Below are 15,363 nucleotides of genomic sequence, written 5' to 3'. Positions count from 1 at the left end.
GTGTTCAGAAACACGATTCTTGTCCTGATATCCCTTGGGTTTGCTTCCTTTTTGTTATTTACCGGTGAAATTAATATTACTCTTTACCCTGTACACATTCTCAATCCAAGGCGTGTTTTTTTCATCAGTGGGTTTGTGTTTGGTTGATTAGTTATTCATGTAAGATGACAAGAGCTGTGATACACAGAAATGATTGTGGTGAGTGCAGGCATACAAGCTCTGTGCTTGGCTTCTTTCCCTCTTTTTTTTTTTTTTTTTGGTGGGTGTGGGTGGGTAGGCAGGTTAGTAAGGCATTTGGATTACTTGCAGATGGTTGAAATTCTCCTCTTACCAAACTGGTGACTGAAGCAAAGTAGAGGGAATTAAAATAAATGGCGTTTGCTGCACATCCCCTCAGCCTCCTTGAGCAGGACCTCTGCATCTGTCCTGCGCAATCGCTCAAGTCACTTGACTTCTCTAGACTTAAGTTTCTCCATCTGTTTCACATCCAATGTATCTTTTGTATGTTGGCTTCCTTCATAGGTTACATTTTTGCAAAGGGAATCCAAGTTATAGGCTAGCTCTTCCTCTGACTTGCTCCATGGGACTTCCCAGGACATGTTCCCTCACAGTAGCCAGAGAGGTCATTGCAAATCAGATCGCTCCAACGGCTTCTCACTTGTACTCAACCCTTTTGGTGTAGCCTAAAAAGCCCTGAATGATCTGATCTTGGCCTGCTTTTCCAGCCTATATCATGCCACTATCTCTCAAACAAAATGAATAATCTCCCTCCTCTGGCCTTTTTTTTTTTTTTTTTTTTTTTTGCAGTACGCGGGCCTCTCTGTTGTGGCCTCTCCCGTTGCGGAGCACAAGCTCCAGATGCGCAGGCTTAGCGGCCATGGCTCACGGGCCCAGCCGCTCCACGGCATGTGGGATCTTCCCGGATCAGGGCACAAACCCGTGTCCCCTGCATTGGCAGGCGGACTCCCAACCACTGCGCCACCAGGGAAGCCCCTCCTCGGGCCTTTTGCATGTGCTCTTCTTTCTCTCCTCACTGTGTGGATATCTCCTTATTACTTTTCAAATCTTAGTTCAGATACCACCTCCTCAAAAATACCTTTTCTCATCAACGTCTCTAAAGTTGCCTCCCCATCTACTGCTTTCTAGTTCATTGCCTTAAATTTCCTGCTGGGAGCTCACATGAGAACCTCAATTATCCTCTGTTTGGGTTTTTCCATGTGGCAGCATGGGCTTCCTAATAACATGGAAGCTGGATTCTAAGAGGGAAGAAGCAGAAACACCAAAATCTAAAATATTCTCCACCTATTCCCAAATAATTTTCTAGCACATTATCCTATGTTATCTATTTTCCACTCTCTGAAATTATTGTGGTAATTTATGTTTCCTTGCTAATTGCCTGCTCTCTCCCAGCATCTATAAGGATATAAAACCCATGAGATTAGAAATCTTGCTTATGTTCGTTGCATGTGCCAAGCACTAAGGAAGCACCCAGTAGACCTTCGATGAAGAAGTGAATTTTAAATGTTTAGAAATAAAGAGAAAGAAACAATTAAGATGGACACAAAATGCAATGAAACATACAAACAAACACATGTACACCAAAAAAGTCAGGCTGCAGAGAACTTTTCAGGAAGAGAACTACAACCTGAAGGGTAGAGAGCCCACCACACAGTGAGCCAGGCACGAATGAGATCCTATTGGCAGCCCCTCTGCCTCCTGCTGTTCAGAACTTTCAGAGTTGGACAGGGAAGGGGGTGACTCAGGCACAGCGACCCAGGATACATAGGAACCTGTAAGTGACCAGGATCAGCACACAGAGCTAGAACTTAAGGGGAAGTAGGTTGTGCCCAGATGTCACAGGTCACATCTGGGGTGTGGGATGACGTCAGTAACGCTTCCTTGAAGTCCTCTGCCTGGTGTGGGAGGGCTTTGCTTGCTTTACTTGAGCCTAATCCTGCAGAGGAAAATGATCTTGGCTTAGCCCAATTTAAATCAGCACCTACTATGTGAAAAACACTGTGCTACGTGCAGTGGATGATGGAGCGGTGAAAGGACTGGGACATGTGCCCAGGGTGAGAACAGCCAGTGGGTGGATCAAGCAGGTACGAGGATGGCTCCTAAACGGGACGGAGGGGCTCAGTGGCAGGGGAAGGAAGCCAGCAGCCCCAAAGTTACAGACAAGGGAGAAGCCAAAAGGTTTCCCAGAAGGGCCAGTGCAGGAGATGCCTGGCAAGGAGGGCCCTCCAGAGTCAGGGAAGCCAGGGCACATTTGGAGACCTCTAGACGCTCCCTTAGGTTGGAGGAGGGTAGGACCTGCAGGTAAGTGCAGGAAGAACAATTTACTACCAAAAGTTGCCATAACCAATCCCTGAAGCCAATGGCTGGAGTCTTGGGCTGAGAGCAAAGGAGACGTGGTTTTCCAAATGGAAGATGGGAGACAGTTTTACTAGAAGCTTTACTAGAAGGGGAGTGCATGCTGTGCAGGCAAACCCACAAGAGGCACTGCAGTGATGAAATGTAAGTCCAAAACGGTGTCTGGGGTGTGTTGTGATTTGAACAAAATAATAAGTGACCATTGGGAGGTGTGTGTACGGGGGGCGGGGAGTAGAGGGTAATTATAAAAGCAGCAGAAGGATTTTTTATTTCGATCTGGACAAACTGATTCTGAAATTAATGTGGAGTACACCCACGTTCATAGCAGCATTATTTACAATAGCCAAAAGGTGAAAGCAACACAGTGTCCATCCACAGATGAATGGATAAACTAAATGTGGTCCATACATACAGTGGAAAAGTATACACTTATAACAAAGAATGCTACAATGAGGATGAACCTTGAGGACATTATGCTAAATGAAGTAAGCCAGACACAAAAGGACAAATACTATATGATTCTATTTATAGGAGGTACTGAGAATAGTCCAGTTTATAGAGAAAATAAAATGGTGTTTGCTAGGGTCTGGGGGGAGGGGAAAACAGAAGTTATTGTTTAATGGGTATTGAGTTTCAGTTTGAGATGATTAAAAATAAATTCTGGATGAGTGGATAAAGAAGATGTGGTATATATACACAATGGAATATTACTCAGCCATGAAAAAGGAGAAAATAATGCCATTTGCAGCAACAGGGATGGACCTAGAGATTATCATACTAAGTGAAGTAAGTCAGAGAAAGACAAATACCATAATCACCTAAATGTGGAATCTCAAAAAATGATACAGGAGAATTCCCTGGTGGTCCAGTGGCTAGGACTCTGCACTTCCACTACGGGGGACATGGGTTCAATCCCCGGTCAGGGAAATAAGATCCCACAAGCTATGTGGGATACACGAAAAAATACACACCAAAAAAAGGTTAAAAAAAAAAAACTTATAAAAAAATAAAAAAGGATACAAATGAACTTATTTACAAAACAGAAATAGACTCACAGACGTAGAAAACAAACTTATGGTTAGAAAGAACCATAATTTCTTTGGGAGGAGGGATAAATTAGGAATTTGGGATTAAAATATATACACACTTATATATCAAATAGATAACAACAAAGGACCTACTGTATAGCACAGGGAACTCTACTCAATATCTTGGAATAACCTAAAGTGGAAAAGAATCTACAAAAGAATATATATGTATGTATAACTGAATAACTTTGCTGTACACCTGAAACTAACACAACACTGTAAACCAACTATATTTCAATTTGAATTTCAATTTAAAAATTTTTTTTAAAGTTCTGTAAATGGATAGTGGTGATGGTAGTACAATAATGTGAATGCGCTTAATGTCACTGAATTGTACACTTCTAAAGGGTTAAATGGTAATGTTTATGCAATGTATATTTTACCATAATTTTTTAATTTAATGTGAAGAAATAAGTCAGGAATATGCAGGGTAGTACTGAGGAAGAAAAGTAATGAGGAGATGAAACCCTACCAGATATTAACACCAGTTATAAAACCTCAAGAATTAAAAGTGTGGTGTTGGCACTTGAGTACACAGACAATGAAACAGAAAGTCCAAAAATAGACTGAAATAATTCAAGACTTTTGTGTGTGGGAAAGGTGGCATCTGGAAACAGCGGGGAAACAGAGCTGAGACTAACTGGAGCCATCAGGAAAAAGTGAAGTTGGGTCCTTACCTTGTACTTATAGAAGGAAGACCTCTGATCAGAGATGATACTCAAATCTGAACCATGATACCACACAAATACTAGAAGGAACCAGGGGAGAATTCTTTTTTAACCTCAGAGAGTGAGCATGTACCCGCTGTGACTTGGAGTCAGTCCTTTAGCCTTCCCATGCCTATTTCATGGGGTTGTTGTGAGCACTGTGGGAGTTAATACCTGAAAAGTGGTTAGAAAAATGTCTGGCACCCACAGCAGATTCAGTCGGTGACCACCACCACCATGACCACAACCATGACCATCTCCACCACCATCACCACCACCACCACCATCACCACCACCACCATCACCATCTTCACCACCATGACCACTCCCACCACCATTCCCACCACCACCATTGCCACCTCCATGACCATCTCCCCCACCATCACCATTTCCACCACCACGACCATCCCCACCACCATCAACACCACCACCATCACCATCATCACCATCACCATCACCATCACCATCAAAAAGAATGAGGATGTTTTATAAACTGATATGGAAAAAGTATCCAGATGTATTATCAAGTGGGAAAAAAAGCCCAGGTGCAGAGGGATGTGTGCACAATACACTATTCCTGGTTTTAAAAAGAGGGCATTAGAAGAAAATACACATGCACGCATATACCTAAATACTTGTTGTAAGTGTATAATTACACACACATATCTACATATATTTGTAGGTGTATATTTACACACACACATACACAATAAACATCTTTGATCAGCCCACTGCATTGCAAAACTCCAGGGGGCACTATTCCATTGTGTTCCTTGTCAGTGGCATCCTAGGAGCTCTATATAAATGGCGTCCCTTGGAGTTGTGTATCACAATGGTCCTGGTCACTTAACTGCACATGGTAACATGTCTCTGGGAGAACACAAAGTACCAAATAACACTGGCTACCTGTGGGGAAGGACATAGATGGCTTGGAATAGAGGTGTGAAGGAGAATTTTCACAATACAGCATTTGTGTCTTTTCAGTCTGGAACCACGTGCATCTGTTCTGGAAACTCCTCCTCCCGAAAATAAATAAGTAAAAGGAGTGGTGAAAATAAATAAATGCACACATACATAAAAATAACAATACATGTTAGAGAATTCGGGAAATACAGAAAAGTATGAAGGAGAGAATTATAATTAAGCATGATTTTTCTGGTTGTCTCTGTGTCTGTCTGGAGTGCTTTGAAAGACAGCTTCATGTAGGGCAGGAGGGCCCCAAGGCCATCTCCTGTCCCACAACCTGGTTTTTAAATAAAGTTTTATTGGAACATAGCCACACACATTCGGTTATTTAGCATCTATGGCTGCTCTCCTGCAACACATAGTTATTGAGTAATTTTGAGTAGCTTTCTTGTTCAATCTGTAAATCTAGTTCAATCTATAAGTGCCCTGGCATAATTCCACTAAAATGCACAGTGAAGAAGTAAGATGATACCACAGAGTTAAAATGAACATATTAGGGCTTTCCTGGTGGTGCAGTGGTTGAGAGTCCGCCTGCCGATGCAGGGGACACGGGTTCGTGCCTCGGTCCAGGAAGATCCCACATGCCACGGAGCGGCTGGGCCCGTGAGCCATGGCCACTGAGCCTACACGTCCGGAGCCTGTGCTCCACAACGGGAGAGGCCACAGCAGTGAGAGGCCCGCATACCGCAAAAAAAAAAAAAAAAAAAAAAGAATATATTAGCTTGGATTTAGAACTTAAAAAAAAACAAACAAGCAGCAGAGATGTTCCCCACTATTAAATAATATTAGGATAAGTGATAACAACTGGACTTGTTTGCGTACAATGAGAAACAGGAATATAATCTGAATTGAAGTACAAATAATGTGCCAAGACAGATTAAAGATTATCAAAGTGGAGAAAATGAAAAAGAAAATATTCTTAGAAATGAGCTACGCGTCAATAAGAAGTGTAATGTTAAAATAATTCCCAATGTTATGATACAGGGTAAGATACAAGAAATGTGAGAAAAAACACACCTCTTATGTTAAAATCTCACCAGACATTCAGTCTCTCAATGAGCAGGGGGGAAATTCAAAAGTCATATGAGACACAGGACAATTATACTTTGGGCAGGACTGTCCTGTGCATTGTAGGAGTCTAGCATCCCTGGCTCCCCACTAAATGCTGATAATGACCCCATTCATAATGATAACCAAAACAACTCCTTCAGCTTTTTTAGACTCCCCTGAAGGGCAGTACCACCCTCCTTGAGAACCACAGATACATGTGAAAGCAATTTGAAAAGTTAAAAACACTTTTCAAATATATAGTATGATTAATCTATAAAACTGCAGTGGATTTTCAGTGAATACTGTATATCTACACTATTTAAATGAAGACTATTGAATTATAAAACATGATTGTTTTCTTTTTCTTTATGAAACTGATTTCCATTCCTGGAAAAACAGCAAGTGAATCAATATACTTACTGAAAACAACTAAAAATTCAGGATTTTCTTAACAGCATCAATGAACGAGCAGAAAAGTTAAGAATTTTTAGTCCAGGGATTGAGTGAAGTGGAGCTCAGAGGTGCAAGTAGAGCCCAGCACTCCAAGGGCATTTGCTGAACCTGGTGAACTTGAACTTTGGTATTCATGGCCTCATAAGACTTTGAAAAAGCAGCCAAAGCCCCAGGGCTGTTAAAGATGGGAGTCTAATAAGACATATTCCAGCATGAACATGGGACATCTGAAAGGCTATGCGTGGAGTATAAGGGTGAATTTAGAAACACCTTACAGACCCTCCTGGAGACTGCAAGGAAAATCTGTCTCAAACTTTGCACTGGAGAGGATAAGATGTGTGTGTGTGTGTGTGTGTGTGTGTAGACACATGTGCCAGGAACCTCTATAAAACATTCAAACCTTAAGCAGTCCATGACACAGTTTATAGCAAAAGATCCACACTCTCTGGGTGGTCTGAATACCCTAAGTGGAGGATATAACTGGAGTCATCCCAGGAAATAGTAATGCCTCCAGCACCTGGCAGAACAAAAGTGAATCCTCTATAGAGGAAGTCAAGTTTATCCCAGACCTCAAAGTATTCCCACATATAAAATGTCAAGGAAAATGATCAGATTACAGTTCAAATACACATGTACACACACAGAGAAAGATGATGAGCAAATGACTACATGATACAAAAGCATGGAGTGACTAAGTGGGAGGGAGGAAGAGAGGGAGGAGGGAAGGAAGGAAGGACGAAAGGAAGGAAGGGAGGAAGGAAGGAAGGAAGGAAGGAAGGAAGGAAACAGTGGAATAAGGCACCAAGAACTAAGAGCAAGAAGCAGCAGATGGATGGAAGAGACCTGCAAAAACTTCAGATCCTGGAATAATAAGATGAAGACTATAAAATAACCATGTTTATTTAACATGTTTAATAAAAATAAAATACACACATGAAAATATACAAGAAAAAGACACTATTAAAAAATGATCAAGCAATTTTGAAAAAGAACTTCTGGGGAAAAGAGAACTCCATGGACAGATTTACTAGAATAATCATATGTGAGAAGAATGAGCACGCTGAAAGACCGACCTGGAAAAACATTCCCATAATACAGCATAGAGAGACAAAGTGAAAATACGAAAGAGGAAAAAAAGACATGGAGGATAAATACAGAATTTTAACAAACATCTAATTAAAGTTCCAAAAGGAAAAGAGAAAGAAGATGGGGCAGAGGCAATATCTGAAGACATAAGGGCTGCAATTTTTCAGGACTGATGAAATACATCAACCCATGGAATCAAGAAATCCAAGGGATTCAAAGAAGGCATATATATATAGTCCACCACAGTGAAATTGCAGAACCCCAAAGACAAAGAGAATATCTTAAGAGCAGTGAGAGAGAAAAGACAGATTATTTTATTTTTAAAGAAGTGACAGATAACTTACAACTCAGGAACAATAGCATCCAAAAGACAATGTATGGGGCTTCCCTGGTGGCGCAGTGGTTGGGAGTCTGCCTGCCGATGCAGGGGACATGGGTTCGTGCCCCGGTCCAGGAGGATCCCACATGCCGCAGAGCGGCTGGGCCCGTGAGCCATGGCTACTGAGCCTGCGAGTCCAGGACCTGTGCTCCGCAACGGGAAAGGCCACAACAGTGAGAGGCCCACGTACAGGAAAAAAAAAAAAGACAATGTATGATATCTTCAATGCGCTAAGAGAAAAATGATTGTCATTTTTCAATTCTGTATCAATAATTAAAGAGAAGAAGTCACTTTCAGACAAACAAAACTGAGAAAATTTGGTACCAACAAAACTTCACTTCTGGCAGAAGAAAAATTAGTCCTGATGGAAGGTGTGAGAAGCAAGAGGGAATAAACCACACAAAAAGTGAAAAATAGGTGAAATATTGAGTGTATAAAGCAACAATAGATGTATTGGGGTTTCAAAAGAAAAGTTGATAGGCTAAAATGCACAACAATAATAGCATCTAAATCAGGAAGATATATAATGCAAATTGTAAGATTTTTACATTTTTCAGAAGAGTAAAATTATTGAGTAACTTTGATAAGTTATTTGCTGCTGTTTCTAGAGAAACCACTTACAGGATACAAACAGAGTTCTGAAACCGGTGAAAGAAAAAAAATAAAAAAGAACAAAACTATAAATCAATCTAAAAGAGGGCAAGAAAGGATAAAATGATCAATGGAACTTGTGGGAAAAAGAAATAAAACAAAAAGCATTATAGCTATAAACCTGAAAATATTAGTAATTATGACAAATATAAATGAACTAGATGCTCCACCGAAAATACAAAGCTTGTCAGAATGTATTTTTTTATCTGATTTTGTGCTACTCATAAGAAACATATCTTATGCAATCGTATTTTATAGAGAGATTGAAAGTGAAAACGATGAGTGTACTGGGTTTTAACTCTCCTGATATTAAGCAAAATAGACTTAAGACAAAAAGTGTTGCTAGAAACAAAGAGGGTCACTTTGACATGTTAAGCAATTCAGTTGAACAGGAAGACATGTTAATGTTAAATTTATACACTCAATAACTTTCCAAATTTATTAGGCAAAAACTGACAATTACCAAGAGAAATAAACAAATCAGCAATCATAATGGACACTTACCCCCCCCTTTTCCAATAACTGCTAGAACAAACAGTAAAAATACATCCATAAGGGTATGGAAGATTTGAACAACACGTTTAATACAACTGACCTAGTGGACATTATGTGAGTTCAGGAAACAGATGCCAAGATGGGACTAGATGTGCCAGAGGTTTATTGGGGGAACTACCTGTGAAGGATAAAGAGACGGAAGCAGGAGGAGGCAGGGAGAGCCTTCTGACCACAATGCCGTTCTGAAAGGAATGAGAAGGAAGGAGAAATGAGTAGGAAGAGTCTCAGTTTACAGTGCGGTTCTTCAAATGGTTTGGCCAGACTGATGGGGTGGCCTTTAGCCAAAGTTGCCCATTTAAAGGAGTCTCACACCCCACAGGAATGGACCTGCACTAATACCCTGTCATTGGCTGGGAACAACCCAGGGAAGAGTGGTCTCAGCACAAATGTGTTGGTGAATCCTGAGTAGTAGCAATAGGGCTCCAGTCAACTGTGCTGCCCGCAGCAGGAGAACTGAATTGCACATGTTCATGACACCATAGACGTACTTAGAACACCATGCCTCAAACTACAAAAACACATTATTTTCAATATTTACAAAAATTGACTATGTACTGGGTCATAAAGCAAATCTCAATACATTTCTTAAGGACTGAAATCATGCAGACTACATTCTCTGACAATATCATGCAGACTACATTCTCTGACAATAAAAAAAAGTTAATAGAAGACCCTTCCCAGTATACCTAAAAATCCAGAATTACCTATTCAAATAACCAGGGAATCAAAGAAGAAAGCATAGTGAAAATTGGAAAATATTAAGACTTGAACTATAATGAAAATACGTAACAAAAATTTTGGGATAGAGCTAAACAATGCTGAGAGAAATGTATGATCTAAAATATTGTTTGAAAAAAACTAGAAAATCTGAACATTAATGAGCTAAGCATTCATTTTATGAAGTTAGAAAAAGATCTGCAAAATAGACTCAAGAAGGGTAAGAAAAGAAATAATCAATAGTCAAGGAAATAATTAATGCAATAGAAAATAAACACAATAGAGAAGATTAACAAAGCCGAAAGTCTGTCCTCTGAAAAGACTAATAAAAGTGACAAGCCTCTGGTAACACTGACTGAGAAATAAAGAGAGAAGGCATAAACAATATCAGGAATGAAACAGTGATATAAATGCAGAGACTACAGACCTTGAAACAAAATAAGAGGATGTTGTTGAAAAATTTTAAGCCATTAAATTTGAAAACGTATATGAGACAGACACATTCTCAGGAAAATCTAACTTACTCAAGAAATAGAAACCCTGAAGAGTCATATAACTATGAAAGACATTGAATGTATGAATTAAAACTTTCTACATATTAAACTCCAGGTCCTGATGGCATCACTAGCAAGTTCCAGATATTCAAAGAATAAATAATTATAATCTTATACAAGCTATTTCAAAGAATTTAAAAAGAGCTCCCATTCCATTAACTAATTTTGTGAATCTAGCATTAAGTTGATGCCCAAAACTGACAACATAAGAAAGGAAACTTTCAGGCAAATCTCTCATGAATGTAGATTGAAAAACCATAAACAAAACATTAGCAATCTTAATCAGCAATATATAAAAAGGATAATACATCCTGAGCAAAGCAACATAATAAATAAGAAAAACGTATGATCATCAGAAAAAACACTTGATAATATTCAACATCCATTCCTGATTGTTTTAAAAAAAATCCCTTAGAAAACTTGAATAGAAGGAAACTTCCTTAACATGATAAAGGTTGTCACAAAAAGAGTGTAGTGGATGTCCTAACCAGTGCAACAAGGCAAGAAAAAGAAATTAATGGTATAAGAATTACAAAGGGGGCTTCCCTGGTGATGCAGTGGTTGAGAATCCGCCTGCCAATGCAGGTAACATGGGTTCGTGCCCCATTCTGGGAAGATCCCACATGCCATGGAGCGGCTGGGCCTGTGAGCCATGGCTGCTGAGCCTGCGTGTCCAGAGCCTGTGCTCCACAATGGGAGAGGCCACAACAGTGAGAGGCCCACATACCGCAAAAAAAAAAAAAAAAAAAAAAAAAAGAATTACAAAGGAAGAAACTATCAATATTTGCAAACAACATGGTTGTGTACATAGAAAAGCTAAAGGAATATGTACACAGAATTATAGTTAATAAATCAATTTTATAAAATTGCTAGATACAAAGTAAATATTGCAAAAGCCAATTGAATTTCTATAATCTAGCTGTAAACAATTTGAAATGAAATTTTAAAAGATAATATTTATAATAGCATTAGAAAACATAAAATGTAAGAATGAATCTTCATTTTATATGCAAGAGTTCTACACAGAAACTATAAAACATTATTGATAAATATTAAAGAAGATCTATATATGAAGAGGGTTATATCATGTTCATGTTTTGGAAGACTCAAGTTAGTAAAGATGCCAGTTCTCTTCAAAGTGATCTATAGAATCAACTTAATCCCAATCAAAATCCTATCAGGATTTTAAAGTTTCAATTTTCAATTTTTTGTTGCTAAAAATATAGAAATACAATTGATTTTTGTATTTTGAACTTGTATTCTGGGACCTTAATTGAACTCATATATCAGTTCTGGTGGCTTTTTCATAGATTACCTAAGGTTTTCTACATAGATAATCATGTTATCAGTGAAAACAGAAAGTTTTATTTCTTCCTTTACAATCTGTATGGCTTTTATTTTTCTCTTTCCTTATTCTCTTGCCTCCATTAAAATGTTGAAAAGAATTGGTAAGAACGACATACTTACCTTGTTTCCAATCTTAGGGAGAAGGCATTCAACATCTATCTCACCAGCAAGAGTAATTTTTTGTTTGTTTTTTGTTTTTTTTAAATAAATTTATTTATTTATGGCTGTGTTGGATCTTCGTTGCTGTGCGTGGGCTTTCTCTAGTTGTGGCGGGTGGGGACTACTCTTTGTTGCAGTGCGCGGGCTTCTCATTGAGGTGGCTTCTCTTGTTGTGGAGCATGGGCCCTAGGTGCATGGGCTTCAGTTGTGGCACACGGGCTCAGTAGTTGTGGCTCATAGGCTCTAAAGCGCAGGCTCAGTAGTTGTGGCACATGGGCTTAGTTACTCCGTGGCACATGGGATCTTCCCCGGACTGGGGCTTGAACCCGTGTCCCCTGCATTGGCAGACGGATTCTTAACCACTGTGCCACCAGGGAAGTCCCCATGCGTAATGTTAACTGTAGATTATTTTGAAGACACCTTTTATCAGGTCAAGGGAGTTCTTTTTTATTCCAAGTTTGCTGAGAGCTTTTTTGTTTTTTAATCATGAATGAAGGTTGGGTTTTGTGAAATATTGTTTCTATTTAGATGATCATATGGCTTTTCTTTTTTACTGTGTTAAAATGACTTACATTGAGTTTTGAATGTTAAACGAATCTTATATTCTCAGGATAAATCCCACTTGAACATGATGATTATTCTTTTTACATACTTCTACTTTCAGTTTGCTAAATCTTTCTTAATTTTTTTTGTTTATATGTTCATGAGGAATAGTGATCTGTAGTTTTGTTTTTTTGTAATGTTTTTGTCTGGTATTGGTAGCATGGTAATTGTACCGTAAAATGAGTTAGAAAGGATTCTCTCATCTTCTATTTTCTGAAAGAAATTGTATATAATCAGTATTATCTCTTCCATAAGTGTTGGTTAGAATTCATTACTGAAGTTATCCAGGCCTGATGTTTCCTTTATGGATAGATTTTAAGTACACATTTCTTTAATTGAATTAAAGCTATCCAGGTTATCTATTTTTTTCTTGATTGTGCTTTGACTGTTCTTGTCCTTTAAGGAATTTGTCCATTTCATTTAACTACTTGAATTAATTCACATAAAGTTGGCATAATATTCCTTTATTATCCTTTCATGTCTGTAAGATCCACTCCTGATACTCTTTTATTCCTGATGTTGATAATTTATGTCTCCTTTCTCTTTTTTCTTCATTAGTCTGGCTAGTTTACCAATTTTATTGATCTTCTCAAAGAATCACCTTTTGGTTTCACTGATTTTTCATGTTGTATATCAGCAATTTCTAGTCTTATCTTTATTATTTCCTTCCTTCTATTTACATTGTAATTAATTTGCTCTTTTTTTTTTCTAGTTTTTTAAGGTGAAAGCTTAGGTAATTGCTTTGAGGCTTTTCTTCTTTTCTAATATAAACATTTAGGGCTATATACCTCCCTCCCTCTTACCTGCTTCCCACAAAATTTCATATGTTCTATTTTCATTTTAATTTACTTCAAAATATTTTCTAATTTCCATTCAGATTTCCTCTTTTGAACCATGGATTATTTAGAAGGGTATTGTTTAATCACAAAATGTTTGGGGATCCTCTAGATACCTTTCTGTTATTGATTTCTAGATTAATTTTATTATAGTAAAAAATACAAAGCACACAGTGGATGACTTCAATCTTTTTAAAATTTATTGAGACTTGCTTTATCACCCACAATACATTCTACCTTTGGCGGATGTTCCATGTATACTTGAAAAAAATGTATATTCTGCTGTTTTTGGATAGTTTTATAATGTCAGTTAAGTCAAGTTGATCGACTTCTATATTATTACTGATTTTATGTCCACTTTCTTCAATTACTGATAGAGAAATGTTGAATTCTTCAACTATAATTGTAGATTTGTCTGTTTCTTTGTTGAATTCCATCAGTTTTTTATTAACGTATTTTAAAGCTATTTTATTAGTTGCATAACATTTAGGGTTATTATGTCCTCTTGATTTTGTTGTCCTTTATCATTATGAAATGTCCCTATTAATTTCTGGTGTTATTTTGTATCCTGAAGTTTGTTTGATCAGATATTAACTTTTTCATGATATTTCTTCTTTTATCTATTTACTCTAAACATATTTACATCTTTATATATGAGAGTTTCTTGTAGACAGCATTTTGGGTCTTCCATTTTTCTTCCAATCTGAAAATCTTTGCCTTTCAATTGGAGTATTCTCCATTTATATTTAATGTAATTATCAATGTGGTTGGGTTTAAATCTACTATCTTGCTATTTGTCTTCTATTTGCTCCTTTTTTTTTTTTTTTTTTTTGGTTCTTTTGATTCTCTTCTCCTGCCTTCTTTTGAATTGCTTGAGTATTTTTTAATGATTCAATTTAAATTTACACCATTGTCATCTTAGCAACATTTTAGTGATATATTTATTTAATTATCTATGTATTTATTTATTTAGTGATTGATCTGGAATTTTTAATATGCACCTTTAACTTAAAGTACTCTGTCTCCAAATAAGATTAATTCTACTCACATTTAATGTAAGAGCCTTACAACAGTATATTTCCATATCCCTCTTCCCATCCTGTGCTATTTTTGCCATATCATTTACTTCTACATATATTATAAATCCCACAATACATTTATTTTTGCTTTAAGCAATTATTTTTTCAAGGGATTAAAAAATGAAGGGAAAATCCTGTTATACTTTCCTATATATTTATCAGTTCTGGCATTCTTTGTATTTCTTTGTATAGATTGTAATTTTCACATAGTATCTTTTTTTTTTCCCCAAAGAACTATTAATATAGTTCTTATAGCAAAGGTTTACTTGTGATGATTTCTTTTAGCTTTGGTATCTTTGATAAAGTTTCTATTTATTCTTCATTTATTTAAGTCTTTACTCTTTAGAACGATATTTCTGCTGGCAATAGAACTTTAGGTTGGCAGGGGTTTTTATTTCTATCAGTAATTTAGGGATGCTGTTCCATTGACTTTTGGCTTGCATAGTTCCAGAAAAGAAGTCCAAAATATTCAGTATGTGTTGGCAGGCTGGAGACTCAGGAGAGACAATGATGCAGTTCCAGTCCAAAGGCCAGCATCCTGGAGACCCAAGAGAGCTGATAGTACAGATGATGTTCAAAGGCAGTCTGCTGGAGAATTCTCTCTTGCTCAAGGATGCCAGTCTTTTAATTCTATTCAGGCCTTTAACAGATTGGATGAGGCCCACTGACATTATAGAGGGCAATCTGCATTACTCAGAGTTTACCAACTTAAATACTAACCTCATCTAAAATTACCATCCAATTTGACACATAAAATTAA

This window comes from Delphinapterus leucas, chromosome 19 (assembly GCF_059928025.1).
Source record: "Delphinapterus leucas isolate spDelLeu-1000000601 "Yukka" chromosome 19, BTC_Dleu_Yukka2, whole genome shotgun sequence".
NCBI lineage: Eukaryota > Metazoa > Chordata > Mammalia > Artiodactyla > Monodontidae > Delphinapterus > Delphinapterus leucas.
Note: the sequence above shows the minus strand (reverse complement) of the source record.